Source organism: Nuphar pumila, chromosome 4 (genome assembly GCF_984573655.1).
Source record: "Nuphar pumila chromosome 4, dmNupPumi1.hap1.1, whole genome shotgun sequence".
NCBI classification, from domain to species: domain Eukaryota; kingdom Viridiplantae; phylum Streptophyta; class Magnoliopsida; order Nymphaeales; family Nymphaeaceae; genus Nuphar; species Nuphar pumila.
In genome coordinates, this window is record NC_143252.1 from 82536577 (window position 1) to 82550265 (window position 13689).

The window sequence follows — 13689 nt, forward strand, 5'->3', positions numbered from 1 at the left end:
CATAAAACGGGGTCAGAACCACTGATGGTCTGGTAAGCATGCAGTCATACATCCATTCAACTTAAGTACGATAATGACCACTCAGGGTCGCAATGCGCAATAACGACGCTCAAGCCTCCAAGACTTAGCGTATATCGCAAGAGCCTCCTCAGGGCTATGAGTTGAACATCCGCTCGAGTCTTCATGACTTAGAGCAAGCCTTTTCAGGGCTGTGATTTGAATAGCCGCATAAGTCTCCACGACTTAGCCATGACCTCTTCCGGGTCTCAAAGTGACGTCTAGCTCAAGTCTTCATACTTGGCACATCCGTATCCCACGCATCTAAGGACAACTCCTCGAGCTTCGCTTAGTCGTGCGGATACAACACGGGTCTTTGCCCAGTCGGTCCAGTAGTATACCGAACATGACACCTTCACAAATGTTATGCAGGACTGACTCAACACGTCATCCACTCATACATTCAAAGCATCGCTGTACCTAGAACTAATGCATTGTTTGATAATTAACCGCTCCCGCCTTTGGTATGCAGGTAGAGCTATTGTCCGGGCATCAACGCGACGTTCTGGGGGTTGATTATTCTATGTATTTTAGATACCCCAAAGGCCTGTTGACCCTATCCATAGTAGGGCAGTGTGTTTCAACTGGGAGAATCCTACTAGGCCATTATTCGGATGCATCCTCTACTTGCAGTAGTTGGGTTCAATCCTTAGATCTTAAGGATAACCACGACCCCAAAACCCATGAGTGACTGAGGCCATCGTGGACTCTATCAGGTCCAAAGTAAAATACATGTCACTCAAGGCTGTACCATCACTGTCATTCCACAGTGAGCATAATTCCTGAAGGGGTCTGCCAGTCTTACAATTACTTGGACAGAATCTGCATGCCATTTAGGTAGCCCGTGCTTTCAGCACTACGGGAGTATGTACCCGACCCCATTCAGTCTGCCCCAACACAGTCATTATTGAGGGGGTACCCCTAACACGATTTTCAACCGTGGGGTATGTGCGACCTTAAGTCTTATTCATATGCATGCAGAACACCGCTCTTTGGCACTTCGGCCACCACGAGCATCACACCTCTTTGGGTGGAAACAACACACTCTGGCTCTTCGGCCCTTACGAGTCTGGTTGTGTAACCGTTCTCAATGAGCATGCATATGACTCGATCTAAATAGATCGGCTACTCGGCGTATTTTTACGCAACGAGTCCAAACCTAGCCAAGGCGCAACCTCTACTCTGGCTCAGCGGCCCTTACGAGCAAGGTGCCCTTGCAGGCACAAGGATACGAGCCGATCTGGCATCGTTCCATCAACGGACATCATTATGCCGTTCCATTGGTTCCGGCAGCTCTTCTGCCAACCATTTCGTCAGCACCTCCCCTGCTCTACCGGCAGTGGTGCGACGAACCCTTCTACGTTGTAGAGGGCAAACCATGAACTGGGTAGCACTCTGCTATATGTCAGAGTATCCTGCTACATTCTTTCTGAGCTATTCATAGCTTCTTCAGAAATTTCAGCAGCACTTCCTCTCTTTTACGGAGAAAGCGTGCGTTTCTTTTATCCATTTCAGCGGCATCTCCCCTCTTTGGTAGGAAATCGCCACGCTTAATTCGGGAAATGGATGCGCACCGTTGTGCGTACTTTGCATCCATCAAGGTTGCAGGAACCCTTGGCCATAGCCAGGCCATACGAAATTGACTTAGTCATTACGTAAAGAGCATTTTGCCAAAAACCGAAGCCTTTCCAATAGGGGCTTCATTCGTCAAGCAGAATCTTGAACGAGGAGCGGTCAAGGAATCGCATGGGCGATTTGGAGTTTGATCTCCATTTGAACGCTCATTTATACGCTATATATGTAGTATAAGCAGAAGCCTGTGCTTTATACAGCGGCGGCGTAAAGAAATGCATATACTATTGTTCAGGGTGTGTAACTGAACGAAATATTCTACATATATAACAAAGCAGAAGCCTTGGCATCGTTCGACGCGACGGCGTAAGTAAATACATTGCAGAAAGCAGGAGCCTTGGCATCATACGACGCGACGGCAAAGGTAAATTACATAGCCTGTGCGATATAAGACGCGTCGGCAGAATCAACAAATATACACCTAGATCCGCATCCAACGATAGTTACGAGGCGAGCGGGTGAACACCGAAGTGTCCTAAAGGGCTTAACCAAGAACTAAAGCGAGATACCATTTTGAAGAACGCAAATACTGCGTGTTTGAACATAGATATATCTGACGATAGTTACGAGACGAGCGGGTGAACACCGAAGTGTCCAAAAAGGGCTCAATCAAGAACTAAAGCAAGATACTACTTCAGAAAGTATATTCTATATACAAACAGTCAAATACTTGAGAGAGATGGATCAACGAAGCGAACTTACTTCAAATCGTGGAAGAAACGGCTCCGGGTTGCTTCTTTGGCTTCGAGCCTTCCTTCGAGAGGTCAGACTAAGTCAGATGAAGCTGACTTAGTTGAGAAAGAGGTAGAGCAGGTCAAGCTACTCAACCTAAGTGGTTTGAACCAAACAGGGTTCAATCCAAGTCAACTGGGTTCAGCAGGTTCGAACTCAGCTCAAGTAGGCTAAGTCTGGGTTCAGAAATCCAAACCGGAATCTGGACCAAAAAGGACTTTGACTTTGACTTTAAACCCAACTAGGTTCAAGTCAAGTCAACTGGGTTTGGACCAGGTCAAGTGGGTTCAGACCCAGGTCAGGTGGGTTAGGACCAGGTCAGGCAGGCTCAGGCTAAGTCAGGCAGGCTCAGACCAGGTCAGGTGGGCTCAGGTGGGCTAGGCTAGGTAGGGGAGGTTTAGGAGAGAGAGAGAAGGCAAGAGAGAGAGGGGGTCGATTTTTATGAGAAGAGAGAGAGTGGGGAGGGCTATTTATAGCCCAAGCCCACCTCCTCTTGGATTTTCTCATGCCCCTTCTACCCCCTTGGCTTCTTTTTAATTCCAAGAGGTTCCTTGGTGTGGGGCCCACTTGGATATTCCATGAGATATTTTTGTGGGTCCCACCAGATATTTTCTGAGGAATATTTCTGTGGGTCCCACCAATATTTCCGTGGGTCCCGCAAGGATTTCGGGTTTCCAGCGATTTTTCCCGAAAAATTCTGAGTACGCCATTTTCTTTGTATTGACGTAACTAAGAAAGTTGGCTCGTACGAATCTATTGATTTCGTTTAGTTAGGAAGTTATGGCTTCCCGAGTGTTTGAGCATATATTCGCAATTCGACGAATATCCTAAGTATAACTGGCTCGCAGGAATTGATTTGTTTCGCATTCTGAGAAGAAATGCTATTTTTACTGGTAAATGCCTCATGAATTTTATTCAGATATTTTCTGAAAAATTGCGGGTCTTACAATACTTCTCAAAGGCTGCCCTATAGGCATGCAATGTTCGTGAAGTAATTGCAAGACCGGCAGGCCCCTTTCAGAATTTCTCACCGAGGAAGACGGTGATGGCGCAGCCTTGAGTGACATATATTTCACCCGAACCTGATAGAGTTCATTGATGGCCTTCGTCACTCAGAGGTATGGAGGTCGTGGTTATCCTTAAATATCTAAGGATTGAACCCAACTACTGCAGTAGCAGAATGCATTCGGATACCTAGTAAGGATCTCTTCCGGTATGCTGTACCGTCCTATTAGGGGGATGGGGTCAACAGGCCTCTGGGGATCTAAAATACATAGAATAATCAACCCCCAGATCGTCGCGTTGTTGCCCAGATATGAGTCCCCTAAGCCCAGGGGGAGGTGCAATTATCGAAACAAAGCATTAGCTTAGGTACAGCGCTACTTTGAATGTATGAGTGGATGACGTTGTTGAGTCAGTCCTGCATAACCTTTGTGAAGGTGTCATGGTCGGTATACTACTGGACCGATTGGGAAAGAACCCCATTGATATCCGTACGACTAAGAGAAGCTCGAAGAGCTGTCCTTAGATTCGTAGGATACGGATGTGCCAAGCATAAAGGCTTGAGCTAGACATCCATTCGTGACTCTGAGGAAGTCAAGGCTAAGTCATAGAGACTTAAGAGGTTATTCTAACTCACAGCCCTGAAGAGGCTTATGCGAAGTCATGACGACTTGCGTGGATGTTCAACTCATAGCCCTGATGAGGCGTTTGCGATATACGCTAAGTCATGGAGGCTTGAGCGTCGTATTACGAACTGCGACCTTGAGTGGTCTATGCATTTACTTGAGTTGAATAGATAGGTGTTTGCCTACTTACCAGACCATCAGTGGTTCTGACCCCGTTTTATGGGGATTTCAGGTGTTGAACCTGCGTGGCGATATGCGGAGCAAGGCGGCATCGAGTTCCAGGGTTTCTCTAGACAGAGTTGTACTGCTTCCTTTTATTGAACATACACTGCTTTCCTAAGCAGTAGTGTTGTAATAAACATATGTTTTCGATAAAATAGAACACTTTGGTGGTCAATGAGTTGCTTGGCCACATACCTGCAACGTGCTAGGAGTTTTCTAAAACCGACGACTCATTATCGTCTTATTCCGCTGCAAAGAAAAAAAAAAGAAATTCATGAAAATTTTAACTTAGCTTTGTTTTGGAAATCCGGGGCGTTACAGGCCCATAGTGCGTCGTGGATTTTCTCATGCCAGTCACGACCTGTTTCCATAGTTCGCTCCAAGATACGAATTAAAATCTTGTTGGTGGCCTCTACCTGACCGTTTCCTTGAGGATAATATGGAGCGGAAAAATGGTGATAGATCTTGAATTTTGAGCAGAATGTCTTCATCTTTTCATTCTTGAAATGACTGCCATTGTCTGACACAATGTCATGTGGGATGCCGAAATGGCAAAGGATGTTCTTGTGAATAAAAGAGACCACGTGTCGGCCTTCTACTGTGCGGAGACTGATGGCTTCTACCCACTTGGTGAAATATTCTGTTGCGGCAAGGAAGTATTTGTGGCCATTTGAAGCTGAAGGAGTGATGGGACCTACGACATCAAAGGCCCACATGGAGAACGGCCATAGAGAAACAACAGACTGTAAATAAGTTGCTGGAGCATGGATAGAAGGTGCATGTATTTGACATTGCACACACTTCTTCACATAATGATAACAGTCTTGTTGCATAGTTTTCCAGTAGTAACCTGCTCTGATGATTTGCTTGACAAGGGTTTGGTAGCCAGCGTGACCACCACAGATGCCTTCGTGTGCTTCTCGCACGACTTCTTTGACTTCGTCTTCGTCTAAACATCTGGAATACTCTGAACTGAATCCACGATGATAGAGGACATTGGCCAAGATGAAGTATCGAGTAGACATACGCTGGATTGCTCGTTGCTCTTTCTTTGAGAGTTCTGGAGGAAATTCACCGGTTTCTATGAAAGTTTTGATGTTGTAATACCAAGACTTCTTCTTTTGCTCAGCCTGGTTTACCTGTTCCGCTGGAATGAAAGCAGGTTGGTCGAGTCTGCCAATTTCAAAAGAGCGACAAGATTCTCCATTTCTGAATGCCATAATGGAGCCTAAACTGGCTAGGCTATCGGCCACTTGATTGAAATCTCTCTTGATATGGAAGAGCTGGAACTCTTCGAACTTGCTGACGAGAGCTGAAACAATTTTCTGATAGGGGAATAGCTTCTGATCTTTGACCTGCCATTCGGCTCGAACTTGATTAACAACGAGTAATGAGTCGCCATAGGCATGTACTCTCTTGACATTAAAGTCTAATAGAATCCTTAGACCTTGAATCAGGGCTTCATATTCAGCCATATTGTGAGTGCATTGAAAGTCGAGCTTGAGAGAAAATGGAATCATTTCTTTCTCAGGAGTGATTAATAAAATTTCGATGCCTATTCCGGCCATGTTCTTAGAACCATCAAAAAATAAATTCCAGACTGGAAATTGCTGGATATTGCAAATTTGCTCATCAGGGAAGTCATCTTCGGCTTTTACTTCTTCGGCCAGAGGAAAATCCGCCAATTGATCTGCAATTGCTTGGCCTTTGATTGATTGCTGCGAGACATATTCTAAGTCATACTGCATCAGTAAGACTTGCCATTTTGCGACTCGTCCGCTGAGGAAAGGTTGCTCTAAGATATACTTGAGAGGATTGAGTTTAGACAAAATTTTGACTTCTGATGCTAGCAGGTAGTGTCTTAGCTTCTGACACATCTATACCAGAGCTAGGTAGGTCTTCTCTATTTGAGAGTATCTCTTTTCATAATCTATGAAAGTCTTGCTCACGTAATAAATGGCGTGTTCTATCAGGCTGCCTTCTTTGTATTGCGCCAAGAATCCACCGCATGCGACTTGATTAATTGAGATGTATAGCAAAGAGGTTTTCCCAATTCTGGTGGCTTCAGGATGGGAGGATTAAGAAGATACTTCTTGATTTGATCGAACGATTGCTGGCACTCTGGTCCCCATTCGAACTTCACTCCTTTTCTGAGCAAGTGGTTGAAAGGTTCGCATCTCATTGCCAAATTGGAAATAAATCTCCGGATTGATTGCATACGTCCTTGGAGGCTACGCAGCTCTTTGAGATTCTTCGGGGGTGGCATATCAATGATAGCCTTTGCTTTGGCTGGGTCAACTTCAATTCCCTTTTTGCTTACCAAAAAACCCAACAGTTTGCCTGATTCGACTCCAAAGACACACTTTTGCGGGTTAAGCCTTAACTTGTAAAGAATGAGTCTCTTGAAGACTTGATTAAGAGCTTTGAGGTGATCTTCCTTTTTAGATTTCACGAGAATATCATCAACATACGCATCCATGATTTTGCGCATCTGATCGTGAAAGATGATAGCCATTGCCCGTTGATACGTTGCTCCGGCATTCTTGAGCCCAAAAGGCATAACTGTATAGCAGAAAGTGCCCCAAGGCGTAGTAAAAGAAGTTTTTGATTGGTCACGGGCGGCCAACTTAATCTGATTGTAGCCGGAGTATCCGTCCATGAAGGAGAACATGGCATGTCCTGCCGTGCTATCGACTAGAAGATCGATGCTTGGAAGTGGATAGTCATCCTTCGGAGTTGCCTTGTTTAGGTCTCTGAAGTCTATGCAGATCCTTACTTTGCCACTTTTCTTTGGGACGACGACGATATTGGCTAACCAATCTGGGTAGTCAATAGCTCGAATAAATCCTGCTTTGAGCAGATCTTCAAGTCCTTCTTTGACTTGTTATTCTATTCTGGGATCCATTTTTCTCAGCTTCTGCTTGACTGGCTTAGCATCCGGCTTTAAGACAAGACGGTGTTCGACTAATTTGGGGTCTAAGCCCGGCATGTCTTCATATGTCCATGCGAACACTTCTTCATGCCGCTTGAGAAAATCTGTAAGCCTTTTCTTTTCTTCCGGACTCAGACTGGTTCCGATCTGGAGAATTTTTGGATCTTCCTCTGAACCGATATTGACACCTTCAGTTGGATCTTGTACTAGAGGAGATGGTTCGTCCTGCTTCTGAACTGCGGCGAACTCCGGTAATTCCTGAAGAGACTGATCATATTCTGCACACTCATCAGACTGCTTTGCACTCTTATCATTTCCGGTGCTTGCTTTGATTTTGTGAATTGCTGTCGACTTCTGAAAGGCCTTGGGATTGAGAACGAGCTTCTTGATTGTCCAAGAAGTCATTCTGAAATTTTGGAGAAGAAATTTGGTTCAGATAAATCGGCCTATAGTAAGACAAGCAATCATTTGAAGAGAACCATGCATAAAATGGCATTGAATTTATAAAATGATGAGACAGACAAAAAGGGAGTAGATGGCATCCGGATAGACAAAGAAACTTGGAATTTTATTGATTGAATTGATCAATGACATTGGTAAAATGAGACATTTATTTGGAAAATAATAGAAAACAAATGGTCTTCATTGTGCCCCTTTGACAAAAACAGTCTTCCTTGATGAGCTTCCTCCGGAGAACCCCAATCCTGCCCTGTGGGGACGATGTTTCTGGATAATTGGCTCGATGCGGCCATCTTCATTCTTGCCGAGTCCCTTGAAGGGTTGATAGCCATGCTTCAGGAGTAAATCAAATCCCTTTCTTGACTTCATGAATTGAGGAAACAAGGGATGATCCTTAATGGTGCTGTAGTCGATTCGACCTCCAACCTTGAAGAATTGAGGACCTTTCCATCGTGTCGTGGCTACTGTGTGTAGAGATGGCTCTGATGGTGCCTGAAGTATTTCTCGATTCTCCCCGAGATTGATCTCTTCACTTTCCCTGATGCTGGGAATATCTGCATTGAATGATGGCCGAGGAATCATGGGCTGCGGGAGCCTTTCTTCTGGGTCTTCTCCCAGTATTGTGGTAATCATTCCACCTTGGGACCACTTTACACATTGATGGAGGGTAGAAGGCACTGCATTAGCGTTGTGAATCCATGTCCTTCCGAGCAGCAAGTTGTAGGTTGGTGGTACATTAACCACATGGAAAAGGATGGAGTGCACCGAATAGTTGATGAACACCTCCAGGAATATCTTGCCTTTGGCTGTTTGACCATGATTGTCAAACCCATAGATAGTGATGGGATCCGGAATATATTCTTCATCCTTGATCCCTAATGCCTTTGCGGTCATTTCAGGACATATGTTGAGGCTACTGCCTCCATCGACCAGCACATGGGGAACCGTCATTCCTCTGACTCGAACGACAATGTACAAGGCATTATTATGAAAGGAATGAGGCTTTGGAAGGTCCTCATCTGAGAAGGTAATTGGTGCATTGGTCATGGCAGAGTTCACAATCTGTGCCATGTCTTCAGGAGTGGTACTGGGCTTAACTTTGATTTTCCTGAGTAAATCCTCCAGTACTTGCTGGTGCTTGCTGGAATTCTTGGCCAAGTCAAAGATGGAGACATTGGATAGAGCGGTCAGAGGCTTCTGACTTGAATTCTCCAGCCTGGGTCTAACGATTTGCTTGAAGAAGTCAGGAGTTCTTTTTGATTTGCGAACTGACTTCAAAGGTGCTTCCGCAACTTTCATTTTACCGAATGCTGAAATTAAGTCCATCTTCTTAGAATTTGGAGCTGCTTGTCGTAGCACCGTCACCTGATGCTGAACTTGAAGATCTTGCGCAGAACATGGCTTGATATGTTCATGCGGCAGAAATGGTTGTGCAGACACTACCGTTGTGGTGTGCGAGGGGAAGGGGTGGTTGAGAATGTCCATTTTCTCTTCTTCTTCTTCTTCTACCAATAGATTCTTTTTAATGAGATCTTGCACGATGTTTTTGAGAACAAAGCAGTTCTCGGTGTTGTGTCCCACTGTCCTGTGGAACTTGCAGAACTGATCTTTCCATTTCCCCATGGGCACAGGGGGATCGGCCAATCTGGGCAATTTGACCATCTCTTTTGATAGCATGTACTCGAGCACGTCCTCGAGTGATTGGTCAAGAGGAGTAAACTTTCTGTCATAGCTCCATCCTTCATGTTTAGCTTTCTCGCGCAGCTTCGGTCCTTGATCCTGCTGCGGAGGCTTGCTGTACTGAGGAGCAGGCTTTGCTTTCTGATCCTTGTTGTTCGAACTGCCTGTGCCGTAGCAGTAATCTTTCTTCTGCCCTTTGTGTTGATTTCGGCCTTTGTTGCTGTTGCTGGCAGAATAAGTGAAGTGAGCTTTCTTCTTCTGCTCACCTTGGGAGTTGTTCTTGGAAAAGGTGAAGCCTTCATAGACTCCATTTTCCACACTTAGCTCGAGCCATTCAGCTCGTTCAGTCAACTCAATGAAGGTCCTGGACGACGCTGTGGAGATTAATCCTCTTAACGGCTGTGAGAAATTGTTGAGGATTAAGGACAATGCATGCCTTTCCGAGATAGGATCTCTCATCTTATTACAGGCTGATCTCCACCTGTGAATGAAGTCCCGTGCTTTTTCATTCTCATTCTGCCTTAAATTGCAGAGATGACTTAATGTAGGCAGCGCTTCTGTGTTGAACAAGAAGCGTTCAATAAAGAGATTTACAACTTTATCGAACTCCTTGAGCTCCATGGGGTTGATATGCTCAGCATACCACTTGGCGGCAACTCCTTCCAAGCTGCGGGGGAAGCATAGAAACAATGCTCGGTTATCCCTTCTAAACCGAGAGCATTCAGCAAAGAAAGTGGCGAGATGAGCTTTTGGGTCTCCAGAACCATCGAATTTGATGAATTTACGGGGGAGATTCTCCAGATCATCATCCCCTTCTAAGCCGTCATAGAAGTCCTCACTGGTGAAGACTTTCTTGCCCTTGTCGCGGGCTTGCAGATCCTTGACAACTCGGGCCATTTCCTTGAATTGCGCTTGCAAAGGCTCTTCTTTATCTCTGCTCTTTGATCTGTGACTTTTACTTTGGCCATGCTTCTGAAATGCCGGAGGCACCTCATATTCTTCATCTGTGTTTTCAGTTGAATCTGATTCATCTGAAATCTCTTCTGGTTGGATCTGCTTTTTGGGAGCCTTCTTACTCCTACGACCATGAAACTTTTCTCTGAATGGATTCCTTTCTGAGCTGGTCCCGGGCTGCTCATTCATCATTTTGTTCATCATTTTTCTGAACATGGCATACATTTGAGGGTCTATGCCATCGTCTTCTTGCTGCTGCTCTCGACTCTTCTCAGATCGAGGGGAACTCATCTCTTCTTCCGAGGCTGACGAGTATTGGGATGCCGTGGTTCTTTTGCCTGACCTTGTCTCGACCATCAAATGGTATGAATGCTTTCTGCAGGGCAAAGACCTGATTAGATTATGAAGGAATTAGCTTTTGGAGGAAATATTTGCTGAAAATATGGTAGACAATTTGGAAAGGATGTTCAGGACGACCTTGTCGCACCTCGAAGGAGATGTGACCTTCAGGAAAGATAGGATCGACTTGACTGGATGCCATTAAACTGAAAACAGAGAAAGACTCAGAATGAGACTTAGGAAAATGTGAGAAATTTTGAAAAATTTTGCAGGCAGGATAAAAATGCGGCTAGAAATTCGAGATCCAGTAGAAAGGTAGAATGTAAAATCGCCTGGAGTTTTGGAAGAAATGGAATATTTGGGAAAAATCCAGGGTTTGAGAAAAAAGATCTTGTGGTAAGGATATTTTGAAAAAGACCTAATGAGTTGAAAAACATTGGGAAACATAAAGAATTGAGAAAATCATACATACAATCTCATCCTGCACAAACATTTATGCACATTCAGCACTCCCTAAAAGGCTGACTCTAGATGCATCAATTTGAAAACAGCTGTAGGGCCTTAATCGTAACTCTAAGTTCAGATCATCTTTGTCCAATCCAGTTATGCCGATATACCCGAATCGAAATCCGAGGTACGTGGCATAGAATTTCAACTCCGGTTCTAAGGTAAGGTTTTCCAACATCCTTGAGCGCCTACCGATATACTTCGGACTGTGGCCCGCGGTACGTGGTAGGGGGGTGTTAACCCAAATAGGTGGCCCAGTTGTGAGGCTCTGTCCCGAACTATGGTTCTGGAAGAGAGCCCAGCAACGTGAAGACCGGGTAATGATAGGTAAGGGAGTTTTGAAAAAATGATCACATGCAAGAAATAGAGGGCTCTAAATCCTAGAGAGATAGCTTTTGAAAACTTTAAAGAAGCATACATTGTTTGCATTCAGATCCTAAATTGAGGAGAGTTGTATTTAGACCTAAGTCTATGTGAGCATGAAAATATCTCCTCAATATGGTCCTACCAAACCATGCCTAAGCTATATGCATTCAATGTCAGCTGGGTCAGAATCTAGGCTCCTAGGCTCACATGATATTGAAAGTAAAAGAGCTGACATTTTATGAACATAATTTTGATAATTGAACTAAGTCAAGCATAATTTAGGTCAGACAAGGACAGGTCCCATCACGGTCGCCAAACCTGTTCTCGTCGCGAAATTTTTCCCCCGTCTTCCCTTCCTTGCGGAAGAGAGAGAGGGAGAAACGCTTTCGCGCTTCAAACTTTGACCGGATTTTGGAAATTGTTTTGAAATACTCGCCTCCGTTTTGAAAATTTGCGGGAAAATCCATGGGATGGGGCTCGACCTGTCGGTACGAGGTTCGACCGTTCCTGCCGCCTTTAACAGGGGTAATCGAACCAAGGACCAAAATTATGCTTGACTTAGCGAAATTATCAAAGTTAGGTTTTATCCTAAATGCACAGAGAATTCAGGCATGTGCTATGAGATTTTGGAAAATGCAGCTTGGGAAAACATGATGTATGCTTGGAAAATATTTGGAGTTGAAAAGATTTTCTCAGGAAAAAGCTGAAAGTCAATTTCTCAGGAAACTCAGATGAAAAAGATTTGAAATCTCAGGAAAATTCATAAAGACTTGGGAAAATTATGAATGGTTGAAAATCCTGGGAAAATGGAAGTGATTCTTGAGAAAAGATGAACTTTCTGAACAGGGAAACACTTCTTAGGAAAACTTGGACTTTGAGAGTTTTCTTAGGAAAATGATGGAAGATTTATAGAAAAGCTCATTGGAGAAGGAAATTCAAAACTTGGGGAATCGAAATCCTGGGAATTTTACCTTTTGAAATACTTGGAAATCGATTTTGGATCTTGGAGAAAGATTGGAAAACTCTTTTGAATCTCTTAAGAAAATATCATTTTCCAGGGAAAACTGTGGAAAACTTGTCTTTGGAAAACCGATTTTAAGAAATCCTTAGAGTTTCTTGAGAAACCGATTTTCAGGGAAAACTATGAAAACTTGACTTTGGGAAAATCAACTTAAGAGTTTCTTGAGAAATCGATTTTTTTGAGAATGAAATTTTCTTGAGAAAATGATTTCATGATGCAAATGACATGAGTGAATGAATGCCCTTTGAAAAGATTTTCTAAGGAATTGGTTGGAAAATGTGCATTAAGTCCAAATAAATCCTTCACATATTCTGACTGTGGCCATGAATATGTTCAGAACTTAGTTGATTTAATGCACATGATTTTGAAAACTTTGGAAATATGATGTGCATTTTAAGATAGCCTAAGAGTGTAGGCTCAATGTGACTAGTAGAAAGATGATGGATCTGGGTCTCGTCCATATTCCGACTAGGGCCGTAAATATGGATCCCACCGAGTCCATCAACTCCCTAAGAGTTGGTGCATGTGCCATTCGTGAACATCCATAGTGCTTTTGAAATAAAATGCATTAATCATAGAAACAGGATATTGCATAAATTCAAACTATATGATATGCATCCTAGTCTAAGCAGGAAATTAAATCTCTTATTCCAAAATTTGCATTATTACATCACTAAATAAAGGAAATAAAAGAAATTTGCAGACTTCAGCTCCTTCTTTGGAATATCCCTGCCAAGCTTGAAGTAAAGTTAGCTCAAATATTGGGTTTTTCCAAGATTTTCCAATAATATTATGAAATTATTGGATTTAATTGGATATAAACCCTATTCTCATGCTTTCTTGATATTTGAAATGATGTAAATGCAGGGAATTCAGTGGAAAACAGTTTGAAATTCGGAATTGGGGTCAAAATGACCAAAATACCCCTAAAATTAAAGTTACACCTTTAAAATCAGGGTTTTTTTGAATGAAAACTTAGTAAAATTGGGATTTCGAAATTCAAATTGAATCCAATGATGATGAGATGCAGTAAGGGACATGATAACATGCTGCTAAACACATGAGGACTGTAAAATCAGAATTTGATATTTTGCAATTTATCCAAAATAACGATTTTCGCTTGTTTTTCGTTTGGATCGGGGTCCTGCGGGACCCTGTTT